This window comes from Ursus americanus, chromosome 11, assembly GCF_024610735.1.
Source record: "Ursus americanus isolate L20-20 chromosome 11, mUrsAme1.1.p, whole genome shotgun sequence".
Classification (NCBI taxonomy): Eukaryota; Metazoa; Chordata; class Mammalia; order Carnivora; family Ursidae; genus Ursus; species Ursus americanus.
This window is the reverse complement of record NC_142137.1, coordinates 54,365,631-54,382,710: the sequence shown is the minus strand read 5'-3', so window position 1 is coordinate 54,382,710 and position 17,080 is coordinate 54,365,631. Positions and strand designations below refer to the sequence as shown.

Sequence of the window (17,080 nt, the reverse complement as noted above, 5' to 3'; positions counted from 1 at the left end):
TAATGAAAAATCATGATTTCAGTTATAGAGATGATGACCATCTCTCCTCCTCCATCCTTCTCTCCCTCCCCCTACGCACAGATAAGATTGTATATCTGGGTGTGCTAGTCGTACCCACTTAAAATGATCTGTAAGCCATTAATATTAAGTTCATCCTTGGGTAGCTTCATCACGTTGCACTGAAGGAACATTAGAAACACTTTGTTATTGGAATCCTTACATTGTTGGGATTAGCCTCTAACTAAACGGGACAGGTATCCAGATACCGTGAATTAATCCATGTTAATTTTAAAAATAAGAAGTCTTAGCAGTGAAAACTCATGTGTGACTATCCCTTATTGAAGATTAAGTTCTCTGCACTAGGATGCCGGACCATTGCAGAATTATGTTATGTAACTGTTTCCCTTTTGGCATTCATAAAAACAAGAAGCATGTTTCCAGAGGTCATCCCTCATAGAGCAAAAATTTTAAATACATGAATAAAAATTCCATCTGGCTTTTTTAATACTAGAAACTTCACATAGATTTGTAATTTTGATGTGTTTTGTAGTCTTATGCTGGTTTGGTAGTCTTCTATGAGGAACAACAAACAAAACATCCTGTTTTTATAATTTCCAGCATAAATCCCAGGGGAGTTATTACAGAAATAGCTTAGGTTCTTCCTATATCAGTTAGCAGCTTTTTTATTTCCATTATTTAATGTTTCTCCTCTCTTAGAAGTGTGACTAAAACTAAATCGATTTGTGTCCTCAGGCACTGAAGTCCCGCTAAGCGTTAATTGTCCAGGGTTTTTATAAAGGGCTTGAAGATCACGGAAGAAAGTGTGGAGCTTGACCCACCACCATGGCAATGGTGACCATTTTCAATTGCAAATATTTGTAAAACTCTTTTCAGTCTTTTTCTTTTTTTCTTCCATGTCATGGTTTCATCTTTTTGAAATTTACCAGGATGACTTTAAGTGTTTGCTTATGTGAAAATACGTGAAAATTGAATAGGAAAGATATTTTTAAAGGGTTGTAACATGGTTTAAGGCGGGTGAAACAGCCAGAATGATGATTCAGAAGCTGAAAATAGCTCTACATTTTATGCAATCAAGTAAAACTCTGTACCTTGGCCTTCCCCACACGGGATTAGCAAGGAGTTGGGAGCTCTTCCACCCCCAGCATGCACTGGGGATGACACGCGGGGCCTGCCTCAACGGGGCATGTGCTGCCCAGAGGCTCACCCTGAGGTCCAGGGTGGATTAGAGTTGAGTGATCTCAACTCCTATTCATTTCCTCTGAAAGGAAAACTCACAAGGTCCTCTCTGTTCTAATGAGCCGGTATGCAGTGAGGATTCTCATGATGGTGCCCCGTCTCTCCAGAGGCGGAGGTTTGCCACATTTGCCTTTGCTGCTTCCCTGATAGGGCTCAGGGACCCTTAGGGCATTTATCCCTGTCCCTGGGAATCCCACTGTAAGACCCCGAGACGGAGAGTGACTGATAGTTTTTTCTTCTACTCTCTTACAGACTTTTTTTTTCAATGTTGGTTTTCTTTATGTTTTTGTGCGAAAAGCTGTCCCACAAAGTGAGGAGGCTAGAAGATGATTCTTGAATTAACCCCATGTCTGCTGAGCAAGTGGTAAACTTTTCCGGGTACAACCTCTCAGGTCCAAGAGCTGAGTCATCTTTGTGACCGAGAGTTTGATGCTTCACCTTCAGTTCTGGTTACCCAAACTGAGACTCTGTGCTGTGTCCTGTCAAATAAACAAAACTGTCAGGTTATCATTAACGAGTGATGTTCCTCTAATTAAACAGAACTGATGGGAATGATCTGGGAGGATATTAGCAATGGAGCAGTGATGCTTGCATTTAAATGATCTTAATTACCCCTTAGACTTAATGCCCTAATAAGAGGAACGGGAGCATGTCACATCTCACTTAGCTGTATTGTTTCAGACAGTGGCTGCAGGCTGAGAAGGACCAGAGTGCATTAGCTTGCGCTGCAGTGTCTGCTTTTGGGAATGTATATTTTTTTTCTTTTTCTTCCTTTCTTTCTTTCCTTTTTTTTTTTTTTTTTTTTCTTCAAAGGAAATTAAATCCCAGCCCTGACAGGAGAGGGTGAAATCTCTGAGCAGACCTCCCCAGTGCTTGGAATTTACAGCCTCTACCACGTCCCAGTTTGCCATTGTCCTAAGGCAACACACTCCCCTGCTGCTCTTTGCATCTTTGGCCACTGGCCAGCCTCCCAGGGCCTCCGGCTTTGATGTGAGGAGCAGACTGTCCTCGGGCCAGGCTGTTGTTGCCCTGGCCGGGGTTTACTCGCCCAGAATGCCAGGAGGGATGTTCTGTCTCGCAGTATACACTTTGACAGCTCAAGCCACCATCAGAGCTTTCTAACACTCCCACGGCAGAGGGAGCCTGCCTCTGTCACCCACAAGTGGCTGCCCCCAGCTGCTCAGCTTTGCTTTGCTGGCGTTGGTGCTCAGTGTCGTCCTGGTGGGGGTGGGGGACTCTCTGCCTGGGGAAGACACCAGCTCTGCCAGGGCAGCCCGTCAGACCCAAGGGCCTCCTTGGCAGGGCTCAGGGGAACCGACCGGGCGAGTTGAACAGCTTTCTCTGGGGACATTGCATCGACCTTCATTTGATCTAGGCCTGGCAGCCTGGTTAGTGAGGACAAAAATTCTGGCTCAGGAAATCTTTCTCAACTGAAGCGATTTCCACCATGGTTCCAGGCTTATAGTGAGAAGTCTGTGCTGTTGCAAATTTAACTGCTGTCACTTCGAGTAGTATCTATTGGTAATTTTCTAAAAGCAGGTGGACATGTAAACACAGAGGATTGTAATAATAGATACTGAGGGAGGTAATAACAGGACTATGCCTTATAACTAAACAAAAGGCCAGACCCAGGAGGGAGGGAGGGAGAGGGAGGGAGGAAGAAGGAGAGAGAGAGAGAGAGAGAGGGAGGGAGAGAGATAGGGAGGGAGGGAGAGAGAGAGAGAGAGTTTCTCATTGATGAGCTGCCTTCTGAAGGGCCAATTTGATTCATATAGAAATTGTCTCAGAAAACTGAAAGCAGACCATATCTTGTTCTAGTTTAGGTGACAAGGTCCCTTGCACTGTATCTTAATAGGGTTAATAATAGCATTTCCCATGGGGGGGGGTTCTTGCATCTATTGTTGTAAAACCCATTCCCCCCAAATATGTCTCTTCATCAACCATTATTTATTTCTTTTTATGAAGTTTTATAATGTCCCAAGGTTGGTTGGTTTATGTGTTGTTTTCCCTAATGAGAACACATTACATTTTTGGCAGTGAAGTCTGAAAATGATTATTAGGTCTTTTTTGCAGTAGTTGGGGAATGCAGCCTGCATGATCCCGTGACCTAGTAAGGGGAGGACACCTGAAAAGGTTCAGAGTAGAAAGGGGAAAAGATTTGTAGAAGACAAACTTCGGTCTTTTTAGGGTATGACTGCATTCTCTTTTGCAAGCTATTCATGGGCAACAATTAGGTACCCTCGTAGTAATATCATTTTCTTGTCAGTAATGAGTGTTTGTGTGTGGGGGGGGTGTGGGTGTGTATTAGATTGGGGGGATAAGTAAATCCTTTGGTGCATCCTGAATGCTAGGGCCTCATTTAGCACAGCTTTCCTGATACATGTATTTTTTAAACATTCAAGTCTAGATACTTTGAAATTGCAGAGTTTTGCCATAATCCATTCCTAAATTCCACCTGCCAGCAAGCACAGGGAAGTTTTGTAAGACAGGAACATGGAAGGGAGAGAAGCTGTGGTTAAACCATAGTTATGGTTTTAACGTTAATAGGAAATGTAGTATTTGCCATATTCCACGTATCATTTCTTATGGCTTACGATAAGATGAAGTTGGTAGTTCCAAAAATGGAACTGGAACTCAGTAAGATTGTTGACCCGACCCAGGAGTGCTAAAATGTACTGTTTCTCTTTCAGCTGCTTCCCTTCCTTCCTGCAGCTTACAGGTACCCCATTTCCCCGTAATATTTTTCAGTAAAAAAAAAGTTTAGAGATCTAGTTTTCATGTTTATATTGCCTTTTGCAATTTTCTGGTTTTTTTTTTTTTTTTCTGTTAACCCCACTGGGAAATATATTGGACATATTGTAGGTCAGCAGGAAAAAAAAAACTTTCTAAGGAGATTTAAAAAACAACTAAGGTATAACTCATTAATAATTTCATTCTGTGTCTGGATGTGTTTTCTTCCCATTGTCAGCCAGTGTGGGAGGAAAGGGAAGAGTAATGCTAGAGCTGAGGGTATGTGTGGGTATGTGCCATCTAAAAGTATTTTATAGAAGAAAAAAGTGTTTATTTTTATAATAAAAGTAAAATTCGACATTCCAAATAACAGAAGACTATTAATTCTATTGTAGTGAAAAGTTACATTCCAGTGCTTTTAAAATTGTTAATCATTAGAGACATATGTTTATCACAGGCATACATATGCATATACATATATATGGTAAAAATGGTAATTTTTGCTACCAGGCTTAAATCTAAAATGTCATTAATAATATTGCTGCTGTTGCCAGTGGAGAAAATTTGCATAAGACTCAGTTAAATCTACCCATATCTCTACTGCCCTGGAATAGCATTTTCATTCCCAAACTTACACATTTTAAACAAAGTCAGAAGTTCCTCTCACCTGCTTAAAAGTGAATTCAAGTTAAAATTTCAAATGATAATATCTACACCCACAAAGCAGGTGCACTGCAGTTTTCTCTTTTCAGAACTCTCGGTGTCCCTTCCAGCATTGCCTTTCCTGGGGTCCTGTTCTCTCTCTGTCCACACCACCCCAAACCTGGGGCCTAACCGAGTGCAGCCTGCTCTGGGAAGCCGTTTGCCACTATTCTAGCCTCCGTATAACTCTTCCTGTTCTCAACATCTGTCATGCTTAGAATCATTACCACACATTTTAGCATTTAGCACTTAACCTTTTAAAATAATTTTTATATGTTGGCTCAGTGCTTGGTTATTGTCTACTTTATTATTCCTTACAACAGCTAGCACAGTATTAGACACCTTGCAAATGTTCTTATTTGGTTGATTGTTTTTCTGTTGTCTGGCTGTTAGTGAACCGGTGTTACAGACTGGAACCACTCTTCTCAAAATGGGGACCTCAGACCAGTGCATCAGCGTCACCAGAGAATTCGCACAAGTTGGATCCCATCTAGACCAATAGAATCAGAATCCACATTTTAACAAACTTCTCTGGTGACTCATAAGTATATTACAGTTTTTAAAGCATTGTTGAGGAAGGTTTCTCTCCCTGGGAAAGGTAGAGACCCCAGGAACCTTCAACTCTCCGTTTTGCCAGTGTCGTACTGTAGTCATTTAGGTACCCGGCTCTATCGGAGTGAAACTGTCTGCTCTTACTGTAACAGTGAGGCTGGAAATTAGTCTTTACATAGAATCTGCAGCCTTTAAAAGTGACCAGAGGGCCCTGGTGAAGAATCAGGACTGTATGTTCTGATTCAAGACAACTCTAGATGCAAATCATTCAAATCCCTTTAACTGGCTACTTTTAGAATTCTCATACTGAGAAGCAAAAAGTATGATTTCCTTTTCCTTAGTTACCTCTTTTTTTTTTTTTTTTTCTTTTTGCACTTGAAGTGCTTACACCCACTCAGCTTGCTATTTTGAACTCTGGGAAAGAAAATTTGTGGGCATCTTGCAGTCTTTCAGGAAACAAGGCTCAGATTAAATATTTGCCACATTTTCTATGTGTTTCTTTCTTCAGGAAATTGGAGAGGCACATCACTCATGCTTTCACTCAACTTGACACAGAGTGTGACGTTCACAGTGTGGATGAAAAAATAGCTTCTGTCCTTATTTGCCTACCTTTGTGCAGATATTCCTGGTGTTTCGCCTCCCGTTTCTTCTATTTGCCCTTACTTCCCTTTCACTGCAGTGTCTAGAATTCTTCAGGTACTTATACGTTTTATAAAATATAAGATTCCTTGAGAGTCCCTACGTTTGTTGCATCAAGGAAGGTAACACATAGACTCAATTAAATGTACAACAATATGTACGATATTCTCAAATTCATGGGTTTTTTAAAAAAGATTCATTTACTTATTTGAAAGAGAGAGACAGCAGCGGGAACACGGGAGGGAGTGGGGGGTGGGGAGTGAGGGGTGGGGGAAGCAGCAGAGGGAAAGGGAGAAGCAGGCTCCTTGCTCAGCGGGGACCATCCCAGGACCCTGAGATCATGACCCAAGCCCAAAGGAAGATGCTTAGCCGACTGAGCCACCCAGAAGCCCCTAGTCAAGTTTACGTTTAAAAGGTTATTATAATTTTAAGTTATTTGCATTTCTCTGTTGGTTTTGCCCAATCTTTGAACCTAGTTCGCAGATAGCAGAAATGAGAGACATTGGTTGGGTTGGAGAGCGAGGAGGATAAAAGTTTATCTCAGCCATTCAGCTATTTTTTAAATAAATTTGAGGCTGTGTCTTGTAAATATACTAAGAAAGTAAAGTGGTTGCGTGGGGTATTATTTTATGGTGGTTGTGTCATTTGTGTAGTTTAATTTCATCTTTGTTGAGGCAATTAAGATGTTTTATTTAAGCTAGAACTGACACTTTTCTATTTAATCACTGTTTGCCTACTCGTAAAAGATACTGTGCAGGGGATCTTGTGAGGAAGTAACACAATTCAGTTGCTGAAATTAAGTATTTCTAAGCAAGTGAAATGGAAATGTGGAAAGACACAGAACCAAGAATTTTGTAGAATGCAAATATTTATTGAATGTAAAAATGTAATAAACGTAGAGATGCACAATAACACACTATTTTTTTTACATGGCAAAACAAAATATTGAGAGGATGCTTATGTGTGATTCAACACAATTCTATTAAAACTTTTAATGGGATTTTTTTGGGTATGGCTGAGTATGGAAGGCAACTATTACACTTAATTAGATAATATAATCTGGGAAAAATGGGTGAGAATTTTGCAAGTCTCTATGTGCACATAAGGACATATCAAGGAGTGTTTAAAAAAGAGAACAAGGCATAGAATGTAGCCCTACTGTAGACTCAAACATACTATAAACAACAATGGTAACTTAAACTGCCCAACACATGAACAGCAAGTTCGTAAGATAATGCCAGTTACATTATATTTACTCAATCTGAACAAAGTTTCCATGTAGATCAGTGTAACAAAGTGGGAAGCCCATAAATGGACCCATTATGGTACAGTACACACATAAAATATAATATAGCAAGCTTAGTGAATGGTACTTGGATAACTTGGAATTTGTCAAATACACGCCAGATATGTTAAATGGCTAAAGATCTAAAGATAAAGAAACATACAGAACAATTTGTAGAGAAGTGAATATAGTCAGAAGAAAAAACAGAACCAAAATGTAGTCAAATTATATGGATAGAGGTAATTTTTACATTAAAAATGAAAGACAATGAAATTATTTTTAAATGGGAGGGTAATTATGGTCACCATTAGTATAAAAAGGCAACCCAAAAGTGCCATTTTACATTAAATAAACAACCAAAAAAATGTAATCACATAAAAAGGTAAGGAAATTTTGTGAAAGTAGAATGCTCAGATATTGTTGGTAGCTTTATAGGTGATTTCAATCTCTTAACATCAATATGGCTATAAATATGGAGTCCATAAAAATACTCATAGTCTTTGATTTAATAATCTCGTTTCTGTTAATATTTTAAGGAAGAAGAGTATCTCTACTATTAGTACTATCTCTAGTGTTGGAAATAAATGAGAGCAACTTAAATGTTCTCACACAGAGGAATGGTTGAGGAAATGACTAGTAGTCTACTATTTACAGTAGTCATAGTTATGCTAACTGTGGAATATTATATGGCTAGTAAAAATGAGAACTATATGAGTTACATGGAAATGTAGAATGTGTTTATGAAATATTGCATGAAAAAATCAGAATGCATTGTTATGTGTTATGAGAGCGTCTGTGTGAAAATATGCTTACATGGGCAAATAAATACATTTGTAAAAAATGTAAATAATTATGTTTGGGTGATGGGATTGAGGGTTTTTTTTTTTTTTTGGTTAAAAATGTCTTCAATGTTGATATGTATTTCTAGAGAAAAATAATACAAATGGCTAAGTAGGGCAGCAGTACTGACTCTGGCTATTAGGGTACTGCTTTCCAAATGTTATTTTGGAGCCCTGCCAAAATATGCCAAGATGTTTTGGGTCTCTAACAGTCTTAAGTTATTCTGTTTCCTTATTCTCCTTGGCCAGTTTTTTACTAGGTTTACAAAGAAGCAAGTTACTTGTAACCACGATAAAGAGGGTGGTGTGGAGCCTGTGCTATTTGCCGGTCTGTTCCTGCTCACTTTGCATTCACTGCCTCCCTTATTTCCTTCCCATCCTATATTAAGAAGCATCTTTAGCGTCGCTGGTGCTCAAAGAAGCTCAATGTTGTAAAAGGAATAGTAGTAGTGGAATAGTAGTCAGGAAATCTGCCTTCTAGTTGCATGACCTTGGGCAAATGACTGTGACCTTCTGAGTCTCAGTCTCATCATCAATAGAAGGATGGTGTTTGATGGCCAGGACACGGACTAAGGATTAGTCCAGAGATGTACAGATATCAGAGTTCACAAGCTCACTCCAGGGTGCCATGTGCTCCTCTAAAGTGCTCCAAAAAGGGCAAGTTTACTGTATCACTGTTGCAACAGTATAGACAGCTAAAGTGCTCTCAGGGAGTGCTCTGGTCAACTCAAAGGGCATGGTTCCTGTATACTACATGAGGTAAACCATTCAGCTAGAGAAAGTCACTCTGCTTCAGCATTGTGGCTATATCTGAGTTTTTATGCATAAAGATAGACCAGTTGGTGACAAGCATGATCAAATATTAGCTAAATTAGATATTTAGCTAATATTAGATAAATTACTAAATTAGTATTTAGTAATTGCTAAATTAGATATTTAGCAAATATTAGATAAATTACTCCATTGTTTAGACTACGTAACTGAAATACAAAGTTTCAGATGTATTTAGATTTTCTGATGAAGCCAAAATACCACTGACTGAGGTGTTTTGTTTTGTATTTTCCTTTTTCCTAATATGTAGAGGTAGGCAATAAAAACACATTAAAGAGAAGGTTTAGATCCAACTGTTTTCATCAGGTTATAAAATTATTTTAGGCATTGCACTGCTGTGTGGTATAGAAATTGTAGGGAACCTATTATCCTATCTTAGGTGTCATTGTTCATTTCTAAGGAAATGAACGTTTCTAAAGAATGTTGTATTGTGGTTTGTACACATGAGGCTCACCTGTGATGCAGACAGCAGATCCGTATCTTCTGTGCTAATTAGGAGCAGTCATTTGACTGAATCATCCATACAGATGACTAATATTTTGTACTTGCTGCTTTTGAGGTTTGATGTGAGGTGCCCATACCACCACTGAAAAATTCCTAAGTAATTTGAAATCACTGGCCACTCAGATACGCATAGTTAGATTGAAACGAAAACATACTTGCTAGATTCTGGATGAAAGACCTTTTGTGATTCTGGCTTAATGACTAGCCCCACGCAAGTACTGAAGTCCTTTTATGAGGCAAGAACTACATACCTTAAGAAAGCAGTACTCTAAGAAACAAAGAAACACAGGAAGAGGGGTGGTAGATCTAAACTTTTGTACAGGTCAGTTTCACATTATACATTGACAAATCAGCGAGAAAAGGATTCTTAAGAACCCTCAAGCCATGCTGCATCTTGAGGGGAAGTGCCCTCACTTTTCCTTGGAAAGTGACTAACAGAAGGGATAAGTTGCTAAACCGAGTACTAGCGCAAAACCATCACGGCAGTAATTCCGAGGCGATATTATAAAACAAGCTTTCAAACATTATTTGAAAGAGCCTTTGCAACTTTCATCCAAGCCTAGAAAAGTACAAAAATATTTTCACAGTCTAGATGTTCAAGTGTGAAAAATGGGTGTATTGTATCATTTTGCAACTCCTTTAGGTGCCTGTATTTGTTGATCCAGAATAATTTAAAATAACCAAACCATTTGACCTTTGTCTTGCCGTAGTTATGGCAAGAACCCTACAATAATAGGTAAGACTATTTGAGAATGAAGAAGTCTTTGAGACCATATCCACATGAGTTTTTTTAGATAACTATTTCTTGAACAGCAGTTAAGCCTAGAGTCTAGACATTAGATTGTCTTGGAAGTGAAAATGTATTTCTCATGACTACTGTGGATTTCTACTTAGTGTGTATAATTATTGCTATTTGTCTTCTCCATTGTTAGGAACGTTTTTGTTTTGTTTTGGTTTAGGATTTTAGTGTTTTTTTGAGCATCTACCTTCTAATAGTGGATAGCAAATCTATTTTAACCTTTTTTAAATATTGAGATTAGCTAAATTAATTTTACTAATATGTGTGGCAGGATTAGAGAGGAGTGGCAGTATGTGGCTAATTCCAAATTTTATGATTAAAAATCATGTGTTTATGGCTTTGGGATAGGTTTTTGATTTTTCACTTGAATATGGTTGGGTTTGATGTTCTGGGACTTTAAAACATACTAAATCTGCCCTGGGGAGACTTGATTTGGAAGTAGCTGGATGCCGTCCAAATTTGTATCTTACTCTTCTGCTCAGCCCTCCAGCATCCCATTTATTTTAGGCTCTCATCAGCTGAGATACAGCTTGCTTTCTCTCAAACTTTCTCTCGGAGCTGAGATAGTAATTTAATATTTAGGCTTTAGAAAAGGTGTGTCTTCTGGTAAAGTGAATGGAATTAACTGATGTTATTTATAAACCTAATTAAGCTGTTGATGGGTCTTTAGTAGAATAAACACTTTCTTTGGGAGGCCAGGTATAGCATTCTGAGAATGATTTCGAAAATCATGCCAGTGAATTCTCTCCAAATGATTGATCTTAAGTATTAGTTTATATTCCTCAACAGAGCTTATATGTAACTAGAGTTTAACTGCTTTAAGGAACTGCAACCTACACATTTGCATTGCATTGGTAAATTAATAGGAATCAATGAACTGAATTCCAAAGCAATCAGTTGCCTCTTTTTCTCACATCTAATTTTACATATCCTAACTGACATGATATAGCCATTGCTTCTGTGTGCCAATCAGTACTGACAGTAAACTCTTCTGCTCTCACATTTATTGTGTTATTTTACTGTTTTCTCTGTGCTTGAACATTAATTTTATCCAAAACTGGAAAATTTACTTTAATTGTCAGATGCTTTCGTTGTTTTATACTTTTAAGAAGCACAGTAACTTAGGAGAAGATTTAATTAGAATCTTGTTTTGATTTCTGTGTTATTAATGTATTGATCCCATAATGCTTCGCTGGTTTAAAAACTATTTGTTTTTGTTTTTGTTTTCCTTTCCTCATTAGGTGGAGTCTTTGAATTTTTAAAAAGACGATGGTAATGAGATCCACTTGAAAAATTAAGTGAATTGATTTGGTTGGAACACTCTTTTACCAATTCATTAACATTCAGCTGCTGGGTAAGTTGAGTCAAGTGCTTTTTATATGCTTTCATTTCAAAATTATTGGAAAGATCTTTTAAGCAAAATATTAAGCTTTATGTGAAATTTTGGCAGTAATGATTTGAGGCCCTCACTACCTGTGAAAGATGTTGGGGATGCTATCTAAATGAACATGTTTGTAAGTTTTTACAATATTTCTGGAAACGTACCAGTTAGGAAGATGAGAAAATTAGAAAATGTTGTCACTTGTAGTTTGGAACCAGATACTTTTATTTACTATTTTAGTAATTATTTGCTTGTTGAAATCTTGAGGTAATGTGATAATATCAGATTTTACTGTGAGTGAGATATTTATGTGTAATTGTACTGTATCGTATCACATTCAAATCTAAAATCTAATGAACGTTTTGAGTAAGTTAGTATCTCTCTTTATTTAAACCATTCTCATTTTACAGAAAGCTTGGTTTCTGTGATAAGAATAGAAACCTTAGAGTCTTGCTCAATTCAACTTCCTTGTTGCACTATGTTTCTGTGGAAAGCTCTCGAGGTAGAGAACTCCTAACCAAGAGGAATTTAGGCTTTTAGCAAATTACTGGTGCTGCCAAGACAGAATTTAGTGGGAACAGGACTTTGGCTACTGCTAAAATGTCAGTATCGTAAAGCCTGCTCTGTCAAACAGATTTTTGGCATCAGAAGTCTAAATGATACTGATTTTAAGGTTTGGTAATTTTTTTTTAATCCAGGCAAACTCATGCTTTAATTAACCCTTTATACAGTAACAGAAAATTTGGAAAAAGGTTTGTATTTCTAGTCCAGGTCACAAGATTTGAGTTTCTGAATTTCTAAATTTTATATACAGTTCTAAATTATACAGCTTTTTATTTAATTTTCCTCTGAATGAACTGAAGCTATTTAAAAACCTGATGGATGATAATGAATAAGAGAAGTGTCTAATCATTTGGGGAGCAGACTTTGAAACCAAGCGAACAGTGTCTGCTTCACCCATGAGCATCTTAAGACATGATGAGGTCAGGTGGTTTTTCAGGGATAGGGTTGCGTAATTCATATGATGCCAACACCTGCTTTAGGCTTGTCTGAAATGATCTCCCTTGAGACAACTGCCCTGGAACTTGATTTGTTAGTGTGGCTTTTGAGTATTCAGTGAGTGTAGAAATAAATATCAAGCATGGAAACCCCAGGACATCTTTTCATTTTGTCTGTAAGGCTCGTGACCCAAGATTCATTTGTGAGCAGTAATTTACATTGTTATGGGCATGTGGTGCCATTCAGGGGAAAAAAAAAAAAAAGGATAATTAAAGGGATATAAGTCGGTTAGATGAAAAAGAAAGAAACGTTAAAAAAGAGAAACGAAAAAGAAGAGAAACGTTAAAAAAAAGTTTCAAAAGCAAAACTCTAATTCTTCAATAGCTATAATAGATGTTAGAAAATGAAAATTAATACTTTGCACCACTAACCTAAATGTCTTTGTCTGCAACACTTAATTCTCCATGTACTCACAAGTTTGGCTTTTACAATTATTCGCAAAGTACGCCCACAGTGTTACAGTTAAATTTCGACTGGTGGGACCCAACTTCAGGGATGTTTAGGAGGCTGTATAGATTATGCTCTGTGAGTGCTGCCTGAGAATACACATGGCCTGGACATTGACTACAGTTGGCTTTCTTGTTTATCACAATGTGAGTTCTGGGAACCTTTGCTTAAAAGTCTGCTCATTGGGGTCACTGTGTTTTAAAATAATTATTTTTTTTTAGTCAAATAAATTCATAATATTATGTGAGGATTAAACTCCTGGCAGGTAGTAGGGACTCAATAACTATTAGTGTTTATGAGGATAGTTAGTAGTGGTAATGGTAGTTGTGTCATTATATAAACGTAAAAATACTTAACATTTTATTAATCATGAGACTGATTCTTTAGCTGGTCATTGAGGACAGAACTCATAGAGATGGGTACGTTTTTTCAATTAAACCAAATACTTCGATTAGGAAACACTTCATATGAAATTGGTATGGTTTTTTTATAATGGCCGCATTGAGTATAATGAGCAGTCTCTCCCTGACCTTGTCTGTGAACCTGACTTTGTCCATTAGCCCAAGTGAGGATATTTTTTTCAAATAATACATAAATTTGCCCAATTTCCCCACCCTGAATTGGTGGTAAATAGAAAACAGTTTCCAAGAAAGGAAAACTCTCACCATTAGGATGACCTTTCTCTTATGACACTTTTTGTAAAATATAGTAAAAACCAATGACTTTATCTTTTTATCAATATTATTGCTCCTTGCTTGTTGCCATTTTCTTTCGTGTAGCCAATGCTTTTGATTTGTCTTGAAATCATTCATTTTAAGGTAATACTAGCTGGACTATGGACCTTTAACAATGTGCTCAGATTTATATTCTTTTATTGCATCAGATGAAATTATTTAAGAATTATGTAAGTGGTGGAGCGCCTGGGTGGCTGAGTTGGTTGTATGTCCGCCTTTGGCTCAGGTCATGATCTCAGGGTTCTGGGATCGAGCCCTGCATTGGGGAGCCTGCTTTTCCCTTTCCCTCTGCCCTTCCCTCTGCTTGTGCTCTCTCTCTTTCCAATAAATAAATGAAATCTTTTTAAAAGAACTATGTAAGTGGCATTTCTTCTTTCAGCTGAGGAAAAGTTAAGAAGGACAGTGAAAATTCTTAACGTGTTCTGTGAGGTGGGCTCTATGCTACTAGAAGTGCTCAATCTTTTTAGAGTAAAAATTAAGAATCCCATATTCTTAATTTGGGAGTTAATTACTTAGCTGAGAATTACACAGTCATTATAGTTAGTAATTTTTGGACCCAGAAGTTATTGAAATCCAAATTTATTTTATAAATAATAAAATAAAATAATAAAATAAATAATTTAAATATATATATCATTACTTGGACAAAGATGGAAAATAAAAGTGAGGAAACTTTTAATCCATTCTATTTGGATGCATTTCCACAGATTTTGTAAAGATTTGATAAAGTTGCAAATTAGATTCACTCTCTGCTCTCTATGGGTTTGATGTAATTTTTGCAGCTATCACATAGAACTCAGAGTAGACCTTATGAGCTTCAATGTGCTGTGGCCTTCGAAATGTTTCCTTTTATGTGGGGGTCCTTTTTATAGCTCTTCAGATGCATACAGCTCTTCTGTTCGGGTCCTTTACATTTTTAGGTGACTGAAGAAGGTGTCAGTATTTAGGAATGAGTATTACCGGAACGATAGGAAGCCTAGAGCCAATCTCTGCTTACCAGGACTGCTGTTTCTTTTGCCATTAGGGTCTGTGTGAATGGAGCCCATTACCGTTAGCTTCTTGGGCCACATGGGTTCATTTTTCCCAAATTATTTCGTTCACTCTTGTCACGCACCTGAGACCTCAGGTTCTTCACGCATTTCTCTTGGCTACGCCTTCATTCATTCCCACATTCAATACTTTACTCCTTCATGTATTCATCATTCAGTGAACAAGCGTTAATTAAACCAACAGTAGGCACAAAGCACATTTTGTTCCATGAGCGTTTTTTTAGTCGTCAGAAAACTGACTGAGAGTTGCTTTTACATCATTTCATAGTATTCCCTTCTGCCTATCCTTCTTGCCTCCTGACTTCAGCTTGCACTGAAGGGTGGTTGTGGGGGGTAAACCCCTCATCTTCGACTCTCCACTGAAAACCTACACAGTAGGACCGGGTAATTATATTCCTTGTTTCTCTGGTGACGTGAACTACCATTTGCGTAATGCTATACAGTTTACAGATGCTTCCACGTTACATTACCTCGCTTTAGGCAATAACTGTTATGTACATACCACTCACATTTTATTTTGCTTAAGAGGAATCGGAGGCTCAGGGGGCTACAACTGAGTGATTTGCTCAAAGTCGCGGCAGTAGTGAGTCACAGAAGCAGACTTTTCTGGTGCCCATAACTTTAGATAGCATATCACTCGCTGCCAGGTCACCGGTCTGGTTGACTGCCAGTATTCAAATATTGGAGCTTTGCTGATACAGTCACTATATTCTGTTCAGTATGAATCAAATAAGGAAATAGAAGCTATGTGGAGGTTTTGGAGAAGAATCAAGTCTCATAGGGAATGTCGGAGGCAGTGTACCTTTACCTTCCTTGATGATACTGTCTCGTTCACCCAGTCACTCTCCCTGCTTTGAGAATCTCACAGACTCCAGGCAGCATCCCCATAGATGAAGAGTGGTCTTTGAGATTCTGATTCTCTTGGATGGTTTTCATAATAAATTGCTAAAGTGGATATTGGCCAAAATCACCCACTTAAAGATCTTAATTTTTGAACCTGATATCACATTGACTTCTCATCCATGAATTGTAAAAGGCAAATTACCTTTGCATTTTTCTGCCTCATCTGTTATTTGCACTATTGTTTTTTGGTTGATTGCACTTTACTGATAATGAGAATCTGGTTAACTATTTTATTTCAGTATTACCCATCTTCACGTTTTACCCCATTTCCCTCAGAATCCCCTTAATGAATCCCTCTCACACTGCTTTTTGTATGGATTTTTATGCTTTATATTAAAGTGATTTCTGTGAAGTTTTTCTCACATGCCACCCTGTAAGCTGCTTGAGGGCAAAGGCCGTGTCATTATTTTGTGGGTGTCCTCTTCAGCCTTGAAAATGGTGATTGAAAAAAATAGTAGATATTCAATAAATATTTGTTGAATTCAATAAAAATATTTGGCTGTGAGTTTTCTTTTAAAATTCATTTTGGGGACTGCAAATTTATACCTGGGCGCAGATTTAATTTTAATCATATTAGTGAGATGAGTCAGCAAGTCTGATACTTATTAAATATCCAGAGCAGAGCCGTAAGAATAAATTTTGTGGTTTTTTCAGTGATATTTTTGAATGCAAAAAAATCTTCTCTATGTGGAATAACAACAATACTCTCCCCCACAAATGAAACAGAACAAAAACCCCTTTATTCCCCTGACAAGGACATTTAATTGTCCTTGTCTTGACCATGGGAACAAAAAATGATTGACCTGTGAAAAGGTTTAATGACATAAAATAAAACATGGCCTCTAAAGTAGAGGCTTCCTGGGAGATACAGGTGTAAATGTATTGTGAATGTGGGGTACAGCTGTCTTTGACTCAGGGACGGAGGGTATGCATTTAATTTAGTCTGTGGTGGTGGGAAGGCCCTGAACATTTTTGAGCAGAAGAGAGACACAATCAGAACTGCACATTAGGAAGATGAATCCAGTCCAGTTGTGCTGGATGGTGTTGGGGGGTAGTGGTGAGGGTGGGGTGTCGGGGGTAGTAATGAGGGTGGGGTTTCTGGGGTAGTAATGAGGGTGGGGTATGGGGGGGTAGTAATGAGGGTGGGGTATCTGGGGTAGTAATGAGGGTGGGGTATCTGGGGTAGTAATGAGGGTGGGGTGTCTGGGGTAGTAATGAGGGTGGGGTATCTGGGGTAGTAATGAGGGTGGGGTGTCCCGGGGGTAGTAATGAGGGTGGGGTGTCCGGGGGTAGTAATGAGGGTGGGGTGTCTGGGGTAGTAATGAGGGTGGGGTGTCTGGGGTAGTAATGACGGTGGGGTGGCTGGGGT

General features: G+C 38.3%; 1 protein-coding gene across 8 annotated transcripts in view; it reads left to right on the top strand.

Moving 5' to 3' along the window:
• Positions 1-17,080, top strand: part of HIVEP2 (HIVEP zinc finger 2) — a 206,910-nt gene that overhangs the window by 97,276 nt on the left and 92,554 nt on the right. For all 8 annotated transcript variants that reach the window (XM_087865534.1, XM_087865532.1, XM_045810105.2 and 5 more), the window contains one exon: positions 11,380-11,492. The gene's annotated coding sequence lies outside the window, so the exon portion shown is untranslated. The remainder of the gene's footprint in view (positions 1-11,379; positions 11,493-17,080) is intronic.